The 20,037-nt window shown below is 42.9% G+C and overlaps 1 protein-coding gene and 1 pseudogene across 3 annotated transcripts in view; both read right to left on the reverse strand.

Moving 5' to 3' along the window:
* Nucleotides 1-9,249, reverse strand: part of SCAF11 (SR-related CTD associated factor 11) — a 73,929-nt gene extending 64,680 nt beyond the window's left edge. For all 3 annotated transcript variants that reach the window (XM_038577421.1, XM_038577424.1, XM_038577419.1), the window contains exon 1: nt 9,058-9,249. The gene's annotated coding sequence lies outside the window, so the exon portion shown is untranslated. The remainder of the gene's footprint in view (nt 1-9,057) is intronic.
* A 9,729-nt stretch (nt 9,250-18,978) lies between these two features.
* Nucleotides 18,979-19,654, reverse strand: LOC119866348 (annotated as a pseudogene).
* Between the last annotated feature and the right edge of the window lie 383 nt (nt 19,655-20,037).

Consider the following 20,037-nt stretch of genomic DNA (forward strand, 5'->3'; position numbering starts at 1 on the left):
GGTCAATAGGTGAATTTAGAGAATATTAAATATATTCCCATAATCAAAAAAGGGGGCAGGAAATGGGAAACAAAACAGTGTATCATATCAATAATTACATATAAACAACCTAAACACACTAATTAACAGAGAGATCGTCAGATTGGATTTTACAAAAACACTGGATTACATAATGTCTACAAGAAACCCAACTTCTTTTTTTTTTTTTAAGATTTTATTTATTTCTTCATGAGAGACACAGAAAAGAAAGGCAGAGACATAGGCAGAAGTAGGCTCCCTATGGGAGGCCCGATGCAGGACTTGATCCCAGGACCCCAGGATCACGCCCTGAGCCAAAGGTAGATGCTCAACCACTGAGCCACCCAGGTGTCCTGAAACTCAATTTTTTTTTTAATTTTATTTTAGTATAATTGACAATGTTAGTTTCAGGTGTACAACACAGTGATTCAATTTCTCTGTAGGTTATGCTATGCTCATCACACAATGCTACTACAATATTAAGACAATATTCTCTATGCTGTATCTTTTATTGTTGTGATTTATTCATTATATAACTGGAAGCTTGTACCTCCCACTCCCCTTTACCCATTTTTCCCAGCCTCCCACCCTCTCCTTTCTGCCAGCAACCATCAGTTTGTTCTCTGTATTTGTAAGTCTGGTTCTGCCCTTTTTTTTTTTTTTTTTAATTTATGATAGTCACAGAGAGAGAGAGAGAGAGAGAGAGAGAGAGAGAGAGGCAGAGACATAGGCAGAGGGAGAAGCAGGCTCCATGCACTGGGAGCCCGACGTGGGATTCGATCCCGGGTCTCCAGGATCGCGCCCTGGGTCAAAGGCAGGCAACAAACCGCTGCGCCACCCAGGGATCCCTGGTTCTGCTTTTTAAGAAACTCACTTTAAATATAAAGACACAGGGTAAAATGAAAGTTTGGAAAAAGATATGCCATGCAAATAGTAATCCAAGAAAGTTGGGATGGCTATATTGATTTAAAATATATTTTAAACTTCTCTTAAGAATTTGACTAGATTTGTTTCTCCTTCATTTAATTTTATTAATTTTATCTACTTCTGTAGCAGCTTTGAAACAATAAAGCTATTTCCGTTTCATGCATCTCCCTCATATTATTCATGTTGATGTCTAAGTTAACTGGACATACACAATTCCTAAAGAAATACAGCCTTAATGCATTAAAGCTGTCCTATCTAAAGGCTCTTCCATGATAAGGTTTTCAGGTGCAAGACAGCTTACAAAATTTTTACATTATTAATATTTATTCCCCATTAGAGCAATAATTTGAAGAAACAATTTTCTTGACAGGTCATCCAGGCATACAAAATAGTGTTAACAAGTATATGTACCTTAACAGATAATTTATCATTTGTAAACTGTTTCACTGATCCCAAAGAATTTTCTTTTTTTTTTTTTTTTTTTTTTTAAATTTTTTATTTTTATTTATTTATGATAGTCACAGAGAGAGAGAGAGGCGCAGAGACACAGGCAGAGGGAGAAGCAGGCTCCATGCACCGGGAGCCCGATGTGGGATTCGATCCCGGGTCTCCAGGATCGCGCCCTGGGCCAAAGGCAGGCACCAAACCGCTGCGCCACCCAGGGATCCCATGATCCCAAAGAATTTTCAAAGCAATGTTGCTGTGGCTGCTCTCTTTAATATTTATATTTCTGTTTTCGTTTACTTTAAGCTGCTGAACTACTACTTTGGCCAGGGTATTGAGAATGGCTTGGAATACAAAAACAGATTAAGATACTATAATAGAAAAACAGACTAAGATACTATAACCTTTTCTGCTGCAAAAAAGAGTTGGAGTACTAGCATACAAAAGATGAACAAGTGATGAACACGCTAAGTGCCAAATGTGAGCTACAGGCATTTTTCAGGACTAATTTAGTCAGAAAGAATTCATTTAGAACAGCAATAGGAGAGGGATCCCTGGGTGGCGCAGTGGTTTGGCGCCTGCCTTTGGCCCAGGGCGCGATCCTGGAGATCCGGGATCGAATCCCACATCGGGCTCCCGGTGCATGGAGCCTGCTTCTCCCTCTGCCTGTGTCTCTGCCTCTCTCTCTCTCTCTCTCTCTGTGACTATCATAAAAAAATTAAAAAAAAAAAAAAAAAAAAAAGAACAGCAATAGGAGATAAAGGTACAGACTTAATTACAGGCCAGAATGTAAAGGGACTTAAAGTTTAAGTCCAAGGTAGGACTTAAATTGTGTTTTGTAAAAAGTAGGAAATCACTAAGGAAAAGTCCACCTCTATCCCATTTATCTACTTTGACATGTTTAAACTGGAGGTTTTGAAAATAATGCAGCAGCAGAAAGTGGAGAAAGAGAGGAAGATATAGAAAACTCGTCAGGAAAAAATGAAGAACACTGGGAGCAATAAAGAAGGCCTGATTAGGACTAAGCCCCTCAAGGGCAAAGGCCATGTTTCATCCCCAGACCTCTGAGACACACAGCTATCAACAAACCTATAGCAGAAGATTATGGGTAGGGGAAATGCCTGTTTTATATTAGGCAATAAACTCTGACATGCTTTTGTACATTTAATCCTCAAGATACCATACAATTTTAAAAATTAAAATACCACCAACATTGCACAACTAACACTGCATTGAAAAGGTTTAAAAATTGCTAGAGTTAACTTAAAGTTGTAAAACGAGATTGGAGTTAAGCTATTACCACTAGATTTAGGTAAATGTTACTTAAAATAGATGAGGACACTGATTAAGTCACCAATAAAAGATGAGAATCAGTATATGGGACAACTAGAATGCAAAGCTAGGTCTGACTGACCCCAAAGAACTAATTTTTACCTTACTGTCAAAATTATATTAAAAAGACTCTCCTGAAAGTACATCTGAGAACTCTCTGGTAAAAGGGAAAATAAGGAAGATTAGTATTATCACTAACAGATGTGAGAGTCTCAAGAGGACTTAAATTTTAAAGGTGAGGACATATTTGATCATAATTTTCACAAGTTTTGGTGTGATAATCTTTTATAAAAACAAATGAGCACAATCTTTAAGAAAAATATGTCTGCATGTTGGTAGTCTGCCTGGAGGTGTTGGAGCCCAAGTTACTGAGCAAGGTGTCCATGTGAAGATTGTTGAGGGAGCCCAGAGGTACTGGAACTCAAGAAGAATGGTGAGATCCTCAATATGAGGTATGGTGAGGGGCCTAGAGTGAGGAATGCATCTTGGCACAAGGCAGCAGAGCCTTGAGAAGAATGAAAATATTACCCAACTCTGGAGAAGAAGCAACAGTGACAATAGAATTTGGCTACACCTTGGTGACTGATCATAAGTAAACACACTAAGGATACTGGAAGTCAGGCTTCCCCTTAGAAGAAAGCAATAAATCTGGAAAGGGAGAAAATGAAAACACCGGAACTGGAAAAATTGGTAATAGCCCATGGTTTTTTATATATATACAGAAATAAATCTTGGCTTTCTAAACATCTTTCTCCACTAAAAGAAATCACTCCTTGGAGAAATGGATGATTCTAGGGTTACAACAGGGAAAGTACGTACAAGGTAACCCTGGAACATTTTCTTGTGTCAAACAGTAAGGAAGTGCTCAAAGCAAGTCAAAAGAACAAAGAAAGCATTTGAAGGGGCTTTCACTGGTCAAAGCTGGGACAATTTGATAATAAATAGCAAATCTGATGAAGAATGGGCTATTTATAAAGTCTGAAAATGCGTCCCACAAAATACTTATTGATTACTAAGAGGAAAAAAAAAAAAAAAACTTGGGTGAAGAAGCTTGGGAAACTTCATCTTAATCAAATGATCAAAGTGTACATCATCAGTAATGGCACAAAAAGAAAATTGTATGCCATCCAATAGGATGCAATGAGAACACAGCATCATTGCTGAGACACTCCTGCACAATTTGAACCCAGCCATAAGGAAATACTAGGCAAATCTAAATTGAGAGACATTTAACAACAAAACTAACCTGTAATCCTTTGACGTGTCAAGGTCATGAAATTTAAGGAAAAACAAGGGATTGTTCTAGGTTGAAGGAGTGTAAAAAGACATTACAATTAAATGCAACGCAGGACTCTAGACTGGATCCTCTTCTTAAATGAAACTACTATGCAAACTGGCAAAACCTAAATGAGGTCTGAGAGTTAAATTGTAATAATATAGTGATGTTAATTTCCTGATTTTGATATATTTATATAAAAGAAAGTCCTTATCCTGGGTTTGGGGCTATGAGAAGGCATCGTAACTTACTCCCAAATGGTTCAGGGTTTGAAAAAAACTTCGTACTTGTACTGGGGCCTTAGCGGGATGGTGTCTGAAACTTATTCTCAAATGGCTACGGGGAAAAAAGTCTTTTGTATTCTACTTGAACTTTTCTGAAAGTTTGAAATTGTTTTTAAAAAAGAAAAAGTTAATTTACAATGTTCATTTATAGCACCTAAAACTAGCATATAAGTAAAACAGTACTCTTCCCAAATAAATATGTTTCCACCTCTTCTAATTATGACTCTGCTTTATTATTTATGAGGTTCTTAATGACTTTTGATCTATATCTGCACCATAACGACTACTCAGTTCCTTGGTCGCGCTGGCCATATTTCAAATGCTCAACAGCCACATTAGCTACTACTGTATTGGCAGTACACACACTTCGATCATCACAGAAAAGTCTACTACTAGATAGCGCTGACCTAGAGTTTGAGAGGCCAACCCACAGACACAATGAATAACTAAAGACTAAAGGCCCAAGAGTCAAACGGACTTGAGTGTATATTCTTAACAAGTGCTCTGACACTTAGCAAGTCATATAACTTCTCTAGAGCCTCAGACTCCTTTCCATAAAAAGGATTAACATACCCAACATAGCAAGGCTACTGAAAAGGTCAAATGAAAATTTATGTAAAATGTCTAAAACAGAGAGGGTGGCACACAGGAAATATCCAACAAACATTAGGTCTCTTCTGTAATGTAGACAGCTAATTTCTTAATGTTTGATCTCAGTTGTTTTTTTTTTTTTAATCTACTTCAGCAATTACAGGAGCATCAATTGGAAAATAAGAAACTTACTACCTTGCTTATTCAAAGGCCAATGAGCTCCTTGTTAAATTCAGTGAAAAGTCTTTTAGCTCTTGGGGCACCTGGGTGGCTGAGTCCTGCTTAAGTGCTTAAGCATCCCCACTCTTGATTTCGTATCAGGTCATGATCTCAGGGAGGTGAGATCAAGCCCACCGCCAGGCTCCACACCGGGCATGGCACCTGCTTACCATTTTATCTCCCTCTGCACCTCCCCTCTTTCTCTCTCGTCTCTAAAAAAAGAAAAAAAAAAAAAAAAAAGCAAAATCTTAAAACTCTTACATTACTCAACTCTCATCAACACTGGAATCTACTGATTACTCTTCCTTGAAATACTCTCTTCCTTTAGTTTTTGTAATATCACACTCACCTTGTACTTCTCTGATCTTCACAGTAGTTTTGGGGAACTTCCATTCACCCAAGCAAACTTTTTTTTTTTTTTTTTAATGTTATAGGCCACTGTGATTCCATTCCAGTTATAGTCCCTCCCTTAGGCAATTCCACCTATAGTTTCAACTACCTACATAAGTGACACCAATTTTCTATTCCAAGCACAATTCCTCTGAAATTTAGAACCATATTATCTAATTGCCTACAGAAATTTCCATCTGAAAAGTTCCAGAGGTACTTTAAATGCAAGATGTCAGAATCAAAAGAACCTTGAACCCTATGTGGTATTACCATCAATCCAGCTGTTTCCTTGAGTTGATGGTTCAAATTTCTGTCCTTCACTTTCCATTCATCAACAGAGGCCTGGTGATCTCTTGTTTTGTCCCCAAATACTGGCACAATGTCTAATACGTAGTAGGTGCTTAGTAAATATTTAATGGATTTTAAACAGAAAGACAATTATACCACTCTACCCTTAGCTAAGTATTCTTATTTCCAACTATATCCTGATAAATCAGTTTCAAGTTCACATTCTATATATGCTTCTTTAAAAATGTCCCCTGAACTGAATATAAAGCAGAGACCCAAGTAACTATGCAAAAGAGTGAGAGCTGGGTAATGTTTCAAACCATAATTACTATCTTTAAAGTTTTAACGTTTCCAGCAGAAAGGAGATTAATCAAATATTTACTAAGCACCTACTACGTATTAGGCATTGTGCCAGCATTTGGGGACAAAACAATGGCCCAAACTGACAAACCCTGTTCTCACAGAACTTTCATTAAAGTGAAGAAGAAATACAATAAACTTAAGATAGTAAATTATACAGTATGTTAGAAAGTGATAAATGCTATGTAGAAAATGTGGCTTAAAAAGTGGTAGGAAATGCGGGAGGAAGGTTTGGTTTTGACAGAGCAGTCAGAGAAAACTTATGTAGGAGAGTAGAAGTCAGTTGGACAAAGAATGAGGTAATCAAGTCGAGAGAGGAAGACGAGACTCAAAACACTCACAGCCTGGTAAACCATGGACTTGGATTTTACTATGAGAAGGGAAGCCAGTTAAGAAGAAAAGTAACATGATTTGACAAATTTCATCAGGATCACTCTGGCAGTTGAGCGTAAAAGACCATATAGGTAAGCAAAGGTCATAGTGAGACTTTTTAGGAAACTATTTTGCAAGTAAGAGAGGATGGTACTGTTTTCACATTTTACAGTAGAACCATATCTGCCTAAGTACTAGAATTAACAAATCTACGACTTTTAAAGAAAGACAACAATGACAATACAAAAATGAGTCTTGGTAATAATACCAAGAGAATACTAGGTATTTTAACTCTGAGCCCTACTCAGTGCTACTACCAGTTAGAATACAGATGCAAGATAAGGTGCAAACCTGCTAATTTATTCTTTCAGATAGAGAGTATAACTAAGAATTTAGGTTTGAAGCTTCTTTATTTCAGTGGGCAAGGTAAGTCAAGATCCAACACACATCACTTAAAGGTAAGGGTAGATGATGATGGTAGAGCTTGCAAAAGGGAAGTTAAAATGAAAATCATTCTAAGGCTGAGATTTTATTACCTCTATCTCTGCCACTCTCTTTAGTTAGGCTTTATAATTATCTCATTGGTGTATCTAAAAAGCTCAGTGTTAAGTCGGTGAGTAGTAGTGTACTCTCCTACTATTAAAACATGCTACTAATGGTGAATCAACATCAGCCAACTGCACGGTTTCCTCCTATAACAGCACAGCTTTTCAGGAAAATTGCCTAAACACAGGCTAGTGCCCAAAAAATAATGGGGAAGCTGGGTGACCCCTGAAGAGTTTCAGTCTTAACTCATGGATCCCACTGCCATTACCTAAAGACGTGACAAAACAAATCACGCTTAAAGTTTTCTCCATTACACGTTTCAGGCAGGCAATATATTTACCAACAATTTTCTCTTTGCCTCTACAGTTTTATTCCCCCTTGACATATCGAAAAATGTTTTTACAGCGTGAGTACACTGGAAGTAAGCAAACATCCTAATCTTATCCGACCAAAATCTTAAAATGTACTCAAAATCCTTTAAAAAAAAAAAAAAAAAAAAAAAAGCATACTCAAACTCTCAGGCAGAAAGGTCACCATCTGAACGTACACTGATTAATATACTTGCACCAAAAAAAAAAATTATAATGAAAAAGTGCAGCTACAGTTGAGAATAACTTTAAAAACTCCTATGGCATAAACTAAGCATATAAAAAGTAAATTCAGATTATCTTCCAGAGAAGAGTATAAAACAAACTCAAAGCCAATGCCAAATCTTTATCTGCTCAATCAATCAAAGCAACAAAAATTAAAATCCCACAAACTTCTTTACTGCAGCTTTTAACCAACGGCCAAAAAAAAGAAAAAAAAAAAAGGGGGGGGGGGGACGATTTAAGGCAACTGCCAAAAAAACAGGAAAGAGAAAGCGGCGGTCTAGAGATTTGAACCTTATCAAAATTGTAATACAATTAATTACCAATAAAAACAAACAACAACACAAAAACCACCAGTTACTGAAGAATGTTTCGCGTCCCATATTCTGAGGGAAGGAGCCACATGCTTGAATTAAGTTTCTAGAATGAAAACTGCATCTCTTCCTTCATTAGGCTTTTCCTGATTTTCCAGTGGGGGATTAAAAAAAAAAAAAAAATTCCCCACAATGGGAAAACCTAAGGCCAGCGTCCACCGGCCAAACCTTAAGGACCTCCTGAGCAGTTTCCCCCTAAACCCCTCGGCTCACGGAGGGCGTGCGGGGACGTTAGCTGCTAACACGGCCCGGGATTAAGGAAGACCGCGCGGTGTGGACGCTACGAAAATCCTCCACAGAAACCCGCTGAGGGGGGGCGGGGGTGGGGGGGGGAACTCTCACGATTTCAACACTTCCATCTGTATTCTAACCCGACTACTTCAACCGGGCGTTTACTTCCAAAGCAGGTTTTCCAAAATACGTGAGGGGGGGGAGGGGCCGGACGGCCCGCGCGATCCCCAAAGAAACGGGATCCCGGTAGGTGCGAGCGAGGAAGGGAGGGCGACGCATCCGGAGAAGTTCAGATCCGGCCCTTTTGTTGTCAGCCCAGGAAACGGGCTGAAAAGTCGAGGGGGTGGGGGTGGGGGTGGGGGTGGGGGGAGAAGAGTTTGAAATTCGGGGCGGGGGGGGGGGGGGGGGGGGGAGCGCGGCCGCCTCGCCCGCCGCCTCGGCCCGTCCGCGCGGAGGTCACGGCGCCGTGAAGTTTGGTCTCACGCGCGGGCCGGGACGCGGCTGACAAAAGCCAAGTCTCCCAAGTCTCCCAAGTCGGGGGGGCGGGCGTCGCGGCGCCGCGGGCAGCCTCCGCGGGCTCGGGCGGCGGGCGCGGGCCAGGCCCCGGCCCCGGGGTGCGGACGGCGCGGCGGCCGGAGCGGGGCCTCCCGGCGGGGCGGCGGCGACCAAGGGGCCCCCCCCGCCTCCACAGGCGGCTCCAACTTTCCTCCCGGCGCGCGACGCCGCCTGGGCCGCGCGCAACCCGCAAACTTCGCGCGCCCGCCCGCCCCCCGCCCGCCGGAGCCCGCCCGCCCCCGCGGCCGGCCCGCGTTTACCTCAGGCCGAGGTGGAGGCGCTCGCTCCGGCGGGTCCCCGTCACGACGCCAAGTTCCCCAACATGGACTCCGCGGCCCGCTCGGAGTTGTCGCCGGGGGCGCCGGGTCGGGAGGCGGCGAGAGCGGCCCCGGGCTGCGCTGCTCCGCGCGACTTGCGCCACCGCTGCTCCCCCTCCCCCCGCCTTGTCTGGCCTCCTCCCTCCCCTCCCCTCCCCTCCCCTCCCCGCGCGTGCCCTCCCCCTCCTCCCTCCTCCCCCCTCCCCTCCGCTCAGCCGCGCCGCCACATGTCGGCGCGCTACGGTGACGACGGCGGCCGCGGCGGCGGCGGCGGCGGCGGCGGCGGCGGCCCAACCCGCCGCGCTCCCTGCCTCGCTCGCTGGGCCCCCGCGCGCGGCGCTGCAACGCTCCACCGGACCACTGGGGGGCGCCGGCAAACCACCCTTAGCGTCTCAGGAACGTGGCGGGCGGAGTGACGTCACGCGGCCTGTGAGCGGGAGGGAGAAGGGCGGCGAGCGGCGCGGGCTTCTGGGAAACGTCTCGCGCGCGCTGTCATCCTCCCTCCCCCGCCCCCTCCCCGCTGCGGACTGTGCGCAGGCGCCGTGAGGGAGGCGCTGCTCGGGCGGCGGACAATGCAGGCGGCCCCTGGGGGCCTGGGCGCGAGGTGGTTTGCGTGGCGCTTGCCGCCCTGTCGTTATGGTAACCGGGTAGCGGAGAGCGTCCTTCGGCTGCTGGGAGGTGGGGCGAGTCCTGCTCACCTGAGACACGCCCTCCGGGGAGGTGGGCGTGCGGGAGACTTGGAGCCCCCCTCCCCCGGCCTCCTCCTTCCCTCCCGGCGGGCGTTTAAAAGGTGCGGGGGGGACAGGTTCCCCCCGGGCCCCCCGGGCCCCCCGAGCCTACGCGCGACCGCGCGTCTTATTTCCAACAACAAAGAAACTTGCTGATGATTAACTTGGAGGCGGGCCGTGCGCTCCGGGCCCCGCAGGGCGACAGGTCGGCCGCCGCGACGGGAGCAGGTGCGCCTCGTGGATCCCCCGCCGGGGCCTGGGAGCCGCGGCCTCACCCTCGCACCGGCGGCTATTTTCAAAGCTCCGGACTCTTCAACCTCGTGGTTGTCCCTCCGGGCGGCGTCTGCGCGCGCCCGAGCGCCCTCCCCGCGCCCTCCCCGCGCCCTCCCCGCGCCCTCCCCGCGCCCTCCCCGCGCCTTCCCCGCGCCCTCCCCGCGCCCGCCGCCTCTTGGCGCAGGCGGCAGCCCCGCGGGGCGGAGCCCAGGAGCCGGGCCGGCCAGCTGCGCCGCGCGTCCCTAACCCCGCTCGCTCGCTGCCCGGCTCCGCTGCGCCGCTCCCCCGGCAGGCGCCCTCCCCCCGCGCACCCCCCGCGGACGTCTCGCTGCCCGCCTCACCACCCCACTGTGGGCCCGGGGACAGCGTCTCCCTTTGATAACAACCGCTCCTGGCCCAGGGCCTGTCACTCCATGAAAACTCGACAAGGAGTTGCTGGAGGAGTGTGTGAACGGCAGCCTTGTCCCTATCTCAAAGTCTCGGGGGGTTCACGTTGTGCAGTTTTTTTGATACGAGGTGTGGGGCTTCCGATGGGCTTTGCTGTGTTTGGAAAATGTGAAGGAATCGCGATCTAGAGGAGTTCACTTCCCCCCCCCTCCCCCCCCCCCCCCCCCGGAAGAACAAAATTTTTATGAAACGTCTTTCCCTGTCACTCTCAGAGGGAAGAATGCCCTAAAATTACAAGGTCAACGAGGACAGTGACGAGCCCTCCCAACAGAATGAGTGTAGCTTTGTCGTGTATAGAGGATAGGACCTCCAGGAGTGTAGCTTCAGGTGGAGGCTAACGGGGCAACGTTCTCCTGTAGGTATTTTACGTGAAAATCTATTTATTTGTTTAAAAAAAGTAGTCCTTGGGGATCCCTGGGTGGCGCAGCGGTTTGGCGCCTGCCTTTGGCCCAGGGCGCGATCCTGGAGACCCGGGATCTAATCCCACGTCGGGCTCCCGGTGCATGGAGCCTGCTTCTCCCTCTGCCTGTGTCTCTGCCTCTCTCTCTCTCTGTCTATCATGAATAAATAAACAAAAAAATAAATAAATAAATAAAGTAGTCCTTAAAATTCAATTAAAGGTCAAACGATCATATCTGCCAATAGAAAACCATAATTTCGGGATCTCTGGGTGGCGCAGCGGTTTGGCGCCTGCCTTCGGCCCAGGGTGTGATCCTGGAGACCCGGGATCGAATCCCACATCGGGCTCCCGGTGCATGGAGCCTGCTTCTCCCTCTGCCTATGTCTCTGCCTCTCTCTCTCTCTCTCTCTCTCTCTCTCTCTCTCTCTCTCTCTCTCTCTCTCTGTGACTATCATAAATAAATAAAAAAATTAAAAAAAAAAAACCATAATTTCGGGATCCCTGGGTGGCCCAGCAGTTTAGTGCCGCCTGCAGCCCAGGGCGTGATCCTGGAGACCATCGGGCTCCCTGCATGGAGCCTGCTTCTCTCTCTGCTTGTGTCCCTGCCTCTCTCTGTGTGTCTCTCATGAATAAGTAAATAAAATCCTTTAAAAAAAAAAAACTATAATTCTAAAAAAGACCATACCATTTCCACAAAACTAAACAATGGGAATACCCCCCCCCCCGCCCCCCAGGCCATTTCTCCCTTGTTTTATCATTTTATTTTATTTTGTTTTCATCATGATAAATATACTTTTTAATCCCTACCCACGTCCCCTTTGGTAACAATTAGTTGTCTATAGTTAAAGAGTCTGGTTTGTCTTTTTCCCCTTTGCTCCTTTGCTTACTTAAATGCCACATATGAGTGAGATCATATGTTATTTCTCTTTTTCTATTTCATTTAGTTTTATACTCTCTAGCTCTATTCATGTTGCAAATGGCAAAATTTCATTATTTTCTATGGACTGAATAATATTCCATCGTGTATATGGACCACATTCTCTTTATCCATTCGTCTGTTGATGGACGCTTGGGTTGCTTCCATAGTTTGACTATTGTAAATAATGTTGTAATAAACATAGGGGTGCCTGTGTCCCTTTGAATTATTGTTTTTGTATTTTGGGGGTGAATACCCAATAGTGTGCTTACTGGATCATAGGGTGGTTCTATTTTCAGTTTTTGGAGGAACCTCCATACTGAAGAATATGAATTTTTAAATATTTTCTCTGGCGGATAATTAATTTTCCACCTTTTTTAGAGTTGGACTCCTAGGTATTATGTGAGAATGTTTTAAGCGGGGAAAAAAAGGCTCTTAACGCTAATGTACTAGTGGTTTCTACTTTCATGTGCAAATAGAAAAGAGGGTGGTGATCTGTAATAGGTCATCTCTTGCCTCCCCGGGGAAAACACTGTATTTCTTTACCTGCAGCATCCTCCTAGTTATGTTTGCATGTGAGGATTTGTTACTCTCTCTGTGGTTTCAATATTTTTTATTTACAGGGTAATAAAGAGATACAGTTTTAAATAAGTGATGAACTATAAAATGCAGGAGTAAAGATTGATATATAGCAATCATCACTGTCAACATTTAGATTTGATTATAATCATAAATAACACAAATGTTATGCATCATAAAACAACCTTCAACTGAATGCCCAATTGGCTTATTGTACGTTACTAGGCACTTAAAATATCAAACATGTCACACAGCAGCAGAAACACATACTGGCATCTTTAAAAAAAAAAAAGGAAGGGTAATAGTCTATTGGTTTTAAGAGAGCTTTACCAAAAATAACTATTATTAATTTAACTGCTATAAGTTGAATACAAAATAAAATTGAAATTAAGAGGTGGAATCACCATGTAAAGACTCTGAATTAAGTTGGAAGCAATTCTCATATCGACTTGCACATGATACCCTTGCAGTTTTGAACAAATTGCCTAATTTTTCTGGTCCTCAGTTTTCATATCCATTATAGTGGAAAATTTTATTTTAATGATCTCTGTGGCATTTTTATAACAGGAGTGTATGAATTCCAAGGGTGTACAGTTTAAGACTCATAAGGAAAATATGACCAAATATATAGTGTCTTTTTAAGGAATGAAAAATACATACTATAGGGAAAAGTTAGTTTTGCAGAAATTAAAAAAAAAAGCCCATGATTTATCTCTATTTTCACAACTGTGAAGAATTTTAATCAAGGTGATACTGATTTTTACCCAATCATTTTCTGTGTGGAATTAAATTTACTACAGCACCAATCAGTTGGGTGTCTACTATCTGGGAGGTGGTGTCAGGTGGTTATAGATGAATGAACAGGGTCTCAGAGACAAGTTAGTAAGTACAGAGAAGTACAAAAACAATCTAAAGAAGAATGTGTCATCAAAGAAATAAAACCAAAACTGCTGGTTGGGAAAGAGGGTGTCAAATGAGGGAGAGAATACAAAAAGGACCAAGGGCAATTTCATAAAAGAGCAAATCTGAACAAAATATAGCCAGATATTATTATTCCATATAAAAACTCTACAAGTTTCTCTCAGGTTGGTCTCCCATCCCCCACAGCACCTCTTACCATTTTTTACCACTTCCCTCAAGTTTCAACCTCACAATCACTCCTGCAGAGCCATTCAACCCTGAACCCAGCAAAAGATCTCACCATAGTCTTTTATTTACGTCTTTCCCCTATACCTGCCGAGTCTGTCTGTAACTGTCTGCCCACACTTGTTTTCCTTTACAACAGAGGAAGCCCTAGCTCTTCTCTTGCTTAATCCTTAGCTTTCTACTTGCTCTGTAGATCTGTTTTTTTACAGACTTTGGGATTTATAGACCATCAGCATTTCCAACAGTTTAGGAACTGACATAGGGCTGCTAACTTTTTAATCTTGACAACAGTATATATATATTTTTAAAATCCTCCCATCTCCTATCACTCTGAATTCCTTTTTTAAAAATGCGCTTTCAACCCTAAAGTTTTATGAACTTTACTGTTTATTTGCATTTCCCTGTGGAACAGTGAAGCCATCCCAGGACTGGTACTTTGGGGACTGCTCTGAAATGAATCCTCTCCATCCCCTCAGGGCCCATGCTATGGATTATTCTATCTTCAATATTTTCAATCTCTGCTTTACTGAAGATTAATTTATCTTCTCTCCAAATCTAAAAATAGTTTATATCTAAAACTACTTCCTCATTTCACTTTCTACTCACTTGTTTAAAAGGCAGCAAACATTCATTTTAACAACTCAGACAACACGGAAGTATAACAAAGTATACCTCAGAAGCAAATAAAGAAAAAGATAGTTTTCCTTTCCCTATCTCAATCCTAGGTAAAATCAAGGTTAAAAGGTCAATGTCTCTCTCCATACTTTTTCCAATGGTAATAGAAACACATTAATAGAAATTTTGATTTTTGCAAATAATGAATTACATCGTATGTATTTTTCTGCAACTTTTTCTTCCTGAAGTTTATCATGGATACTCTTATCTAGCTCCTTCTTTTAACTAGCTGTACAATATACTATTAATGTGCCATAATTTTTAAGCCATTTCTTTATTAATAGATCATTTAGATTTGTCCAGATTTTGTGCCATTATAAACATTGCTAGAATGAGTATCCTTATACATGTAGCTTCTTTAAATTGTGTGTTTTTTTCTATAGACTCAAATCCTTAGAGTGAGATTGTTGAAGCAAAAGATATGTGTACATTTTGAATAGATACTGCCTGTAGAAGATCTATATGGATTTTGTTTGTCTTGTTTGTTTTGACACCCAACATCCATCCCCTCTTCTTCTAGTGACAGCACCTCATTTTCTTTAGATGATTTAGTCCTCCTCTATTAATTACTCTGTGCAGTTACAATGGTATTGACTCCTCCTTTGGCTTCTACATTTGGTCAATAAGAGCATAATATCACATAGGTATAATATTCTGCAGTTCAGGGATGAGCATATGACTCAATTTCAGGACAATAAGAGATCAAGGACTTTTCTTCTTTGCTAGACTTGTTGCTGTAAGGATGTAAGCTCTCTTCATGAAGACAGACTGAAGAAGAAGATAGAACTAAGACTTGGAAAGAAATTAGATTCTAATAACATTTAAATAGATTCCATCTAGCTATGTCTAGATTTTCAGTTATGTGACTCTATAAGTAACTTTTGGCTCAGAGGGGTTGTAAATTGGATTTTCTTTTTTTTTTTTTTTTAAGATTTATTTATTCAGAGAGACACAGAGAGAGAGAGACTGAGAGAGGCAGAGACACAGGCAGAGGGAGAAGCCGACTCCATGCAGGGAGCCCAACAAGACTCCATCCAGGGTCTCCAGGATCACACCCTGGACTGAAGGTGGCGCTAAACCTCTGAGCGCCCCCCCCCCCCCCCCCCCCCCCCCCCCCCCCGGGCTGCCCTGTAAATTGGATTTTCTGTTACTTTTGACCGAAGATGTCTTGAGTGAGACACTGCCAGATTACCTGTAGAATTATTGCAGTTCACATTCCAGTCAAAAGGTAGAAGAATGTCTATTCTCTGACCAGGACTGAAGCACAAATCCTAACATTTTTGTTCATACAATGTGCATTAAATGATCTCTCACTATTATTTTAATTAGTGTTTCCCTGATGACTAATAGGGCTGAACTTGTTTTCATATATTTTTGGGCTGTACATGGTCTTTTTTATGTTTTTATATTAAGTTGTTTGTCTTCATATTTTTCTGATCTTTTTTATATTAGGCCTTATTAACTCCTGGTGTTCCATATATGTAGATACTATTTTTTTCATAATCCTCTTTTGACTTTCCTCATGATGCCTTTTGTCATAAGAAGGTTTTAATTTTTGTATCGTCGAACCTGTCCATTCACTCTTAAACCCACAACAATTAGGTTATTTGGTCACCATTCCATTGAAACTGCTCTAGGAAAAAATCACCAGTGACCTCATACTTACCAAGTATGACGAACTCTTTATAGTCCTTAGCAAGCAGTTGTGTCTTCTTTTGACTACCTACTGTGTACCAAACTCTGTGCTGGGCACTGGTGGTATAAATGAGATATTGTTCTTGCCCTTAAAGAGTTTACAGTTTATTGCAACGGTCAATCAAATGAACATATTTCAGTATGTAATTGATGATGTTGAGTTTGTGTTATGGGCTGAATCATGCCCCCAAAAAAAGTTCATGTGTTTAGTATACCTCAGGACGTAATGTATTTGAAGACAAGGTTCTTAAAGAGGTGATTAAGTTAAAATAAGTTCTTTAGGGTAGGCCTGCATCATTCAGCTACTGTATCAAGCCCAATGTGACTGATATCCTTACAGCAAGAGGAGATTAGGACATAGACATGTGTGCACACAGAGGGGAAACCATGCAAAGGCGGGAGAGGATGGTCATCTACAAGCCAAGAAGAAAGGCCTCAGAAGAAACAACCCTACCAACCTCTTAATCTCAGACTGGTAGCCTCCAGAACTGTGAGAAAATATATTTCTCTTGTTTAAGCACCCAGTCTGTGGTACTTTGTTATGGCAGCATTAGCAAATGAATATAGTTTGTCTCCACAACATATCTTTCATACCTCCCCCTTGTGTAGCATCCCTGTGATTTTGGAAGGCATAGATATAAACAAACCAACAATTCCAGCACTCAAGATAATCCCATACCTCTTGTCACAGTGAGTGGATTAGGAAACCCAGACTTTGACCAATTTGTCTGTGAACCTTGAATTGCTAGTGACTCTGAGAAAGATTTTTCCTTATTCTTTAAATAAAGCTGCTAAAAGCCTGCTCTCTTTCCATTTGGATGGTGAAGGTTGAGAATATAAACCCTGGAATTACTGCAGTTACTGTCATTGTGAACAAAGCTGGCTTTAGAATAATGCTGATTCTAAAGCAGAGCAGAGAAATGGAGCAAAACTGGGGCCTTGACATCATTCAGCTACTGAATCAAATCAATCCTGATACCTGCCCAGTTATGTGAGCCAATAAATCCCCTTTGTCATTTAAGCAACTTTTATTTTTTTAAAAAACTTACAATACAAAAGGTCTTAGTTATGAGGTACACAGGGAAGGGAATCCATCACAGATCGAGTTCCCCAGGAAATACTCTTTGACATGAAGATTCAGGTGCAGAAATTTCACTGGCCTTGCTCTTGGGATCCACCTCTGGAATGAGTGAAAGAAGTAAGATTGGACACAGGAAGAAGTCAAACTATGATGCAGTCCAGCAAAGGTGTCAGCCTTGTCTACAGACAGCTTTGAAGACTTTATGCTACCTCAGTGATCAATCATTTTGGCTGAACCCAGAGAAGTAAGGAGGTCCTCCTTGAGCCAAAGGTAAGTTCTAGAGTATGATCAGTTGAAAGCTATCAGCCTCCAGTAATTCTAGCAGCTGGTATAGAATGACCTTGGTCCTGGATGGGGTGATCTCTGCAGTACACCACAATATTTATGACCATCCACCCCTTTACATATAATAAGTTCTAGAAGCAGCTCTTCCGAAGTTCTGTTGGGTCCCTTTTCCTGGAAAAATTCACTAGAAAAGGGCTGGTGGGATTAACTACAGTCCTTGAAGCTGCTTTGGGGGCCCAAATTGAAGCTAGTATCTCCTTTCTCTGCCACCCGTTCTAGATTCCCCTCGCCTGCTGTTTATTTAGTGCTTTTTTATTTATTTATTTTTAAACATTTTATTTATTTATTTATTCATGAGAGACACACAGAGAGAGGCAGAAACATAGGTAGAGGGATAAGCAGGCTCCATGCAGGGAGCCCGATGTGGGACTCGATCCCAGACCCTGGGATCACGTCCTGAGCCAAAGGCAGACGCTCAACAGCTGAGCCACCCAGATGTCCCTATTTAGTGCTTTTTTAGTGCAATGACCTAGACCATCTTCTCTGAAGTAACTTAGCCCTTCATCACCAGGTCCTTCTCAAGTTGTGGCTGTTGCACTTGCCCATGTACCATCTACATTGGTCAAGTGGAAACTAAGACACCCAAATGGATTACTTGATTATCAAACATACTCTTTCCTGTCTGCATTGTATAAGCTGTGAAGATCAGGGTCAATTATTCTTTCCTGCTGGTTTCTTGAAATGAAGATTCTAAAGTGACCTAGCAGTAGCTGGGGGTTTAACGGGACTCTTCCTGAAGCCAACATCCCTAACCTCTGGGAGAAAAAGGTTAAAAATTCCCCACGTGGATCAGTGATAACCAATGTAGAGAAATAATCCTACTTCCACCCTTCAGCTATTGGACCCCCATATATTCTCCCTATTGAGGAACCTGTACCATATAATGAATATCAATTTAGAGTTTACCTTGAGTCCTAGAGGATGATGTCCCTTCTCAGAAGGTATCCTTTGCAAGCTAGCACCTCAACTGAATCTTCAACAAGTAAGACTAATAGTTGGTCTAGGTGGCATAGTTTATGAAAAGATCAGTGGATCCTATGGTCATGTGTCCACTACTGTATTAACTCCCTGGTCATTGGACCAAACACTTTAAATCCTCAATGGTACTGGTTAAGACCATTCAGGCAAGAGGTCTAACTTGGAATATATTTTTTGTATTCCAGTCAAGATACGTACTACTTCCAGGATGGAATGAATCCAGGGTAGACAACTTGCCACCAAGTAGCTGGCAAAAGACTGGGTGATGTTATCTGGACAAGTTACTATTTCTTGTAGTTGTTTAGTGCTCTTCTGTGATGAAAGCTCTGTTGGGCTTTAATGTGTGAAGCAAAGATCTTCACATTTCATATCTACTTTTACAGATTGAACCACACGCCTTTTTCCCAGACCTCTTTATCTCCTGTCTTTCTCCCTCCAGACTCTGACCAAGCAGAGAAGCTTTTTGCCAATGCCCATAACTTTCCACTCAAACTACCCGATGCACAAGTCAAATCTCTACCCAGACGGAGATATTTCCCTCACTTTCAGGGCCACTCATAAGTGGCTGCCTGTGGCACCTGGACATTGGGACTGTCACATCCTAGATACCAATGGAAGATGGAAAGGCCAAGCCAAGCATGAGAAATAGTCTTTTGGGGACCCAAACAAAGAGTCCATGGGTCTTGAAGACTTCTTTGTATTTGTTAAATGTCTGCTCCACATTCTTGGCCTGTTTCTGCTACCTCATGAGCTACTATTTCTTCCCATAATGGAACTTGACCTTCTTTCTCTTCTCCTCTAGCATAGCTATCATGGCCTATACCTCCAGGGAATCTTGCAAACCAGGTGCCCCAGGTATGCAAACTTCTGAGTAAACTTCAGATATACAACCTTGAGGGCAATAAAAACCACCATCTGCTTTTTCTTCTTATGGGGAAGGGGTCACAGGAGCAGGAGTGGGATCCCATCAAATACCACGAGGCTGTCCAAGGTGGCTAGGCCTTACCTGGTCTTGATCAGCAAAATGCCTTGTACCATTCTACCAAAAGATATAGCCAGTGGCCCAGAAGTAACAGGGGACTGGAAGTGGTAGGGCTCACAGGATGAGTTGGTGTTCATGCATTTGTGGAAGAAGACCAGGTACCACAATTTGTTTCTGTAGAAATTGCCAGAAATGTGGATGCCCTCACAGTGCATGACTACCAACTTCCTGGTGGGCAGTACTACTTAGCCATGATGCTCACCTGACAACACCGAAGATGGCCATGGCTATCCATGTACTGTGACTAGCCCCAATACTGTCTTTGGCATCTGACTGGAAAAGGCCAGAAATTATTCAAAAGATATTTAAGACTCCATTGCAGATGATATGACCTCACTCCAGAACCCATGGGATCTGTGTTGTGATGGTCCCACTGGGACTTGCCATAAACTATTAAATTTATTTATAGACAAAGAAGTTTGAATATATATGGAGAAAGCAAAAATCTTTATGAATCTCATCATTAGAGACAATTCTTGTCATCAGCATCCTAGTAAGCATCTCTTTAGACCTTTTTCCGTATATTTACATAAACAAAACTATCAATGTGATTGCTGTTCTGCTTTTTGATTCAATAATATGTCAGTGGATCTAGAAATACATCATTTCTTTGTTTGG

Source organism: Canis lupus, chromosome 27, assembly GCF_011100685.1.
Source record: "Canis lupus familiaris isolate Mischka breed German Shepherd chromosome 27, alternate assembly UU_Cfam_GSD_1.0, whole genome shotgun sequence".
NCBI lineage: Eukaryota > Metazoa > Chordata > Mammalia > Carnivora > Canidae > Canis > Canis lupus.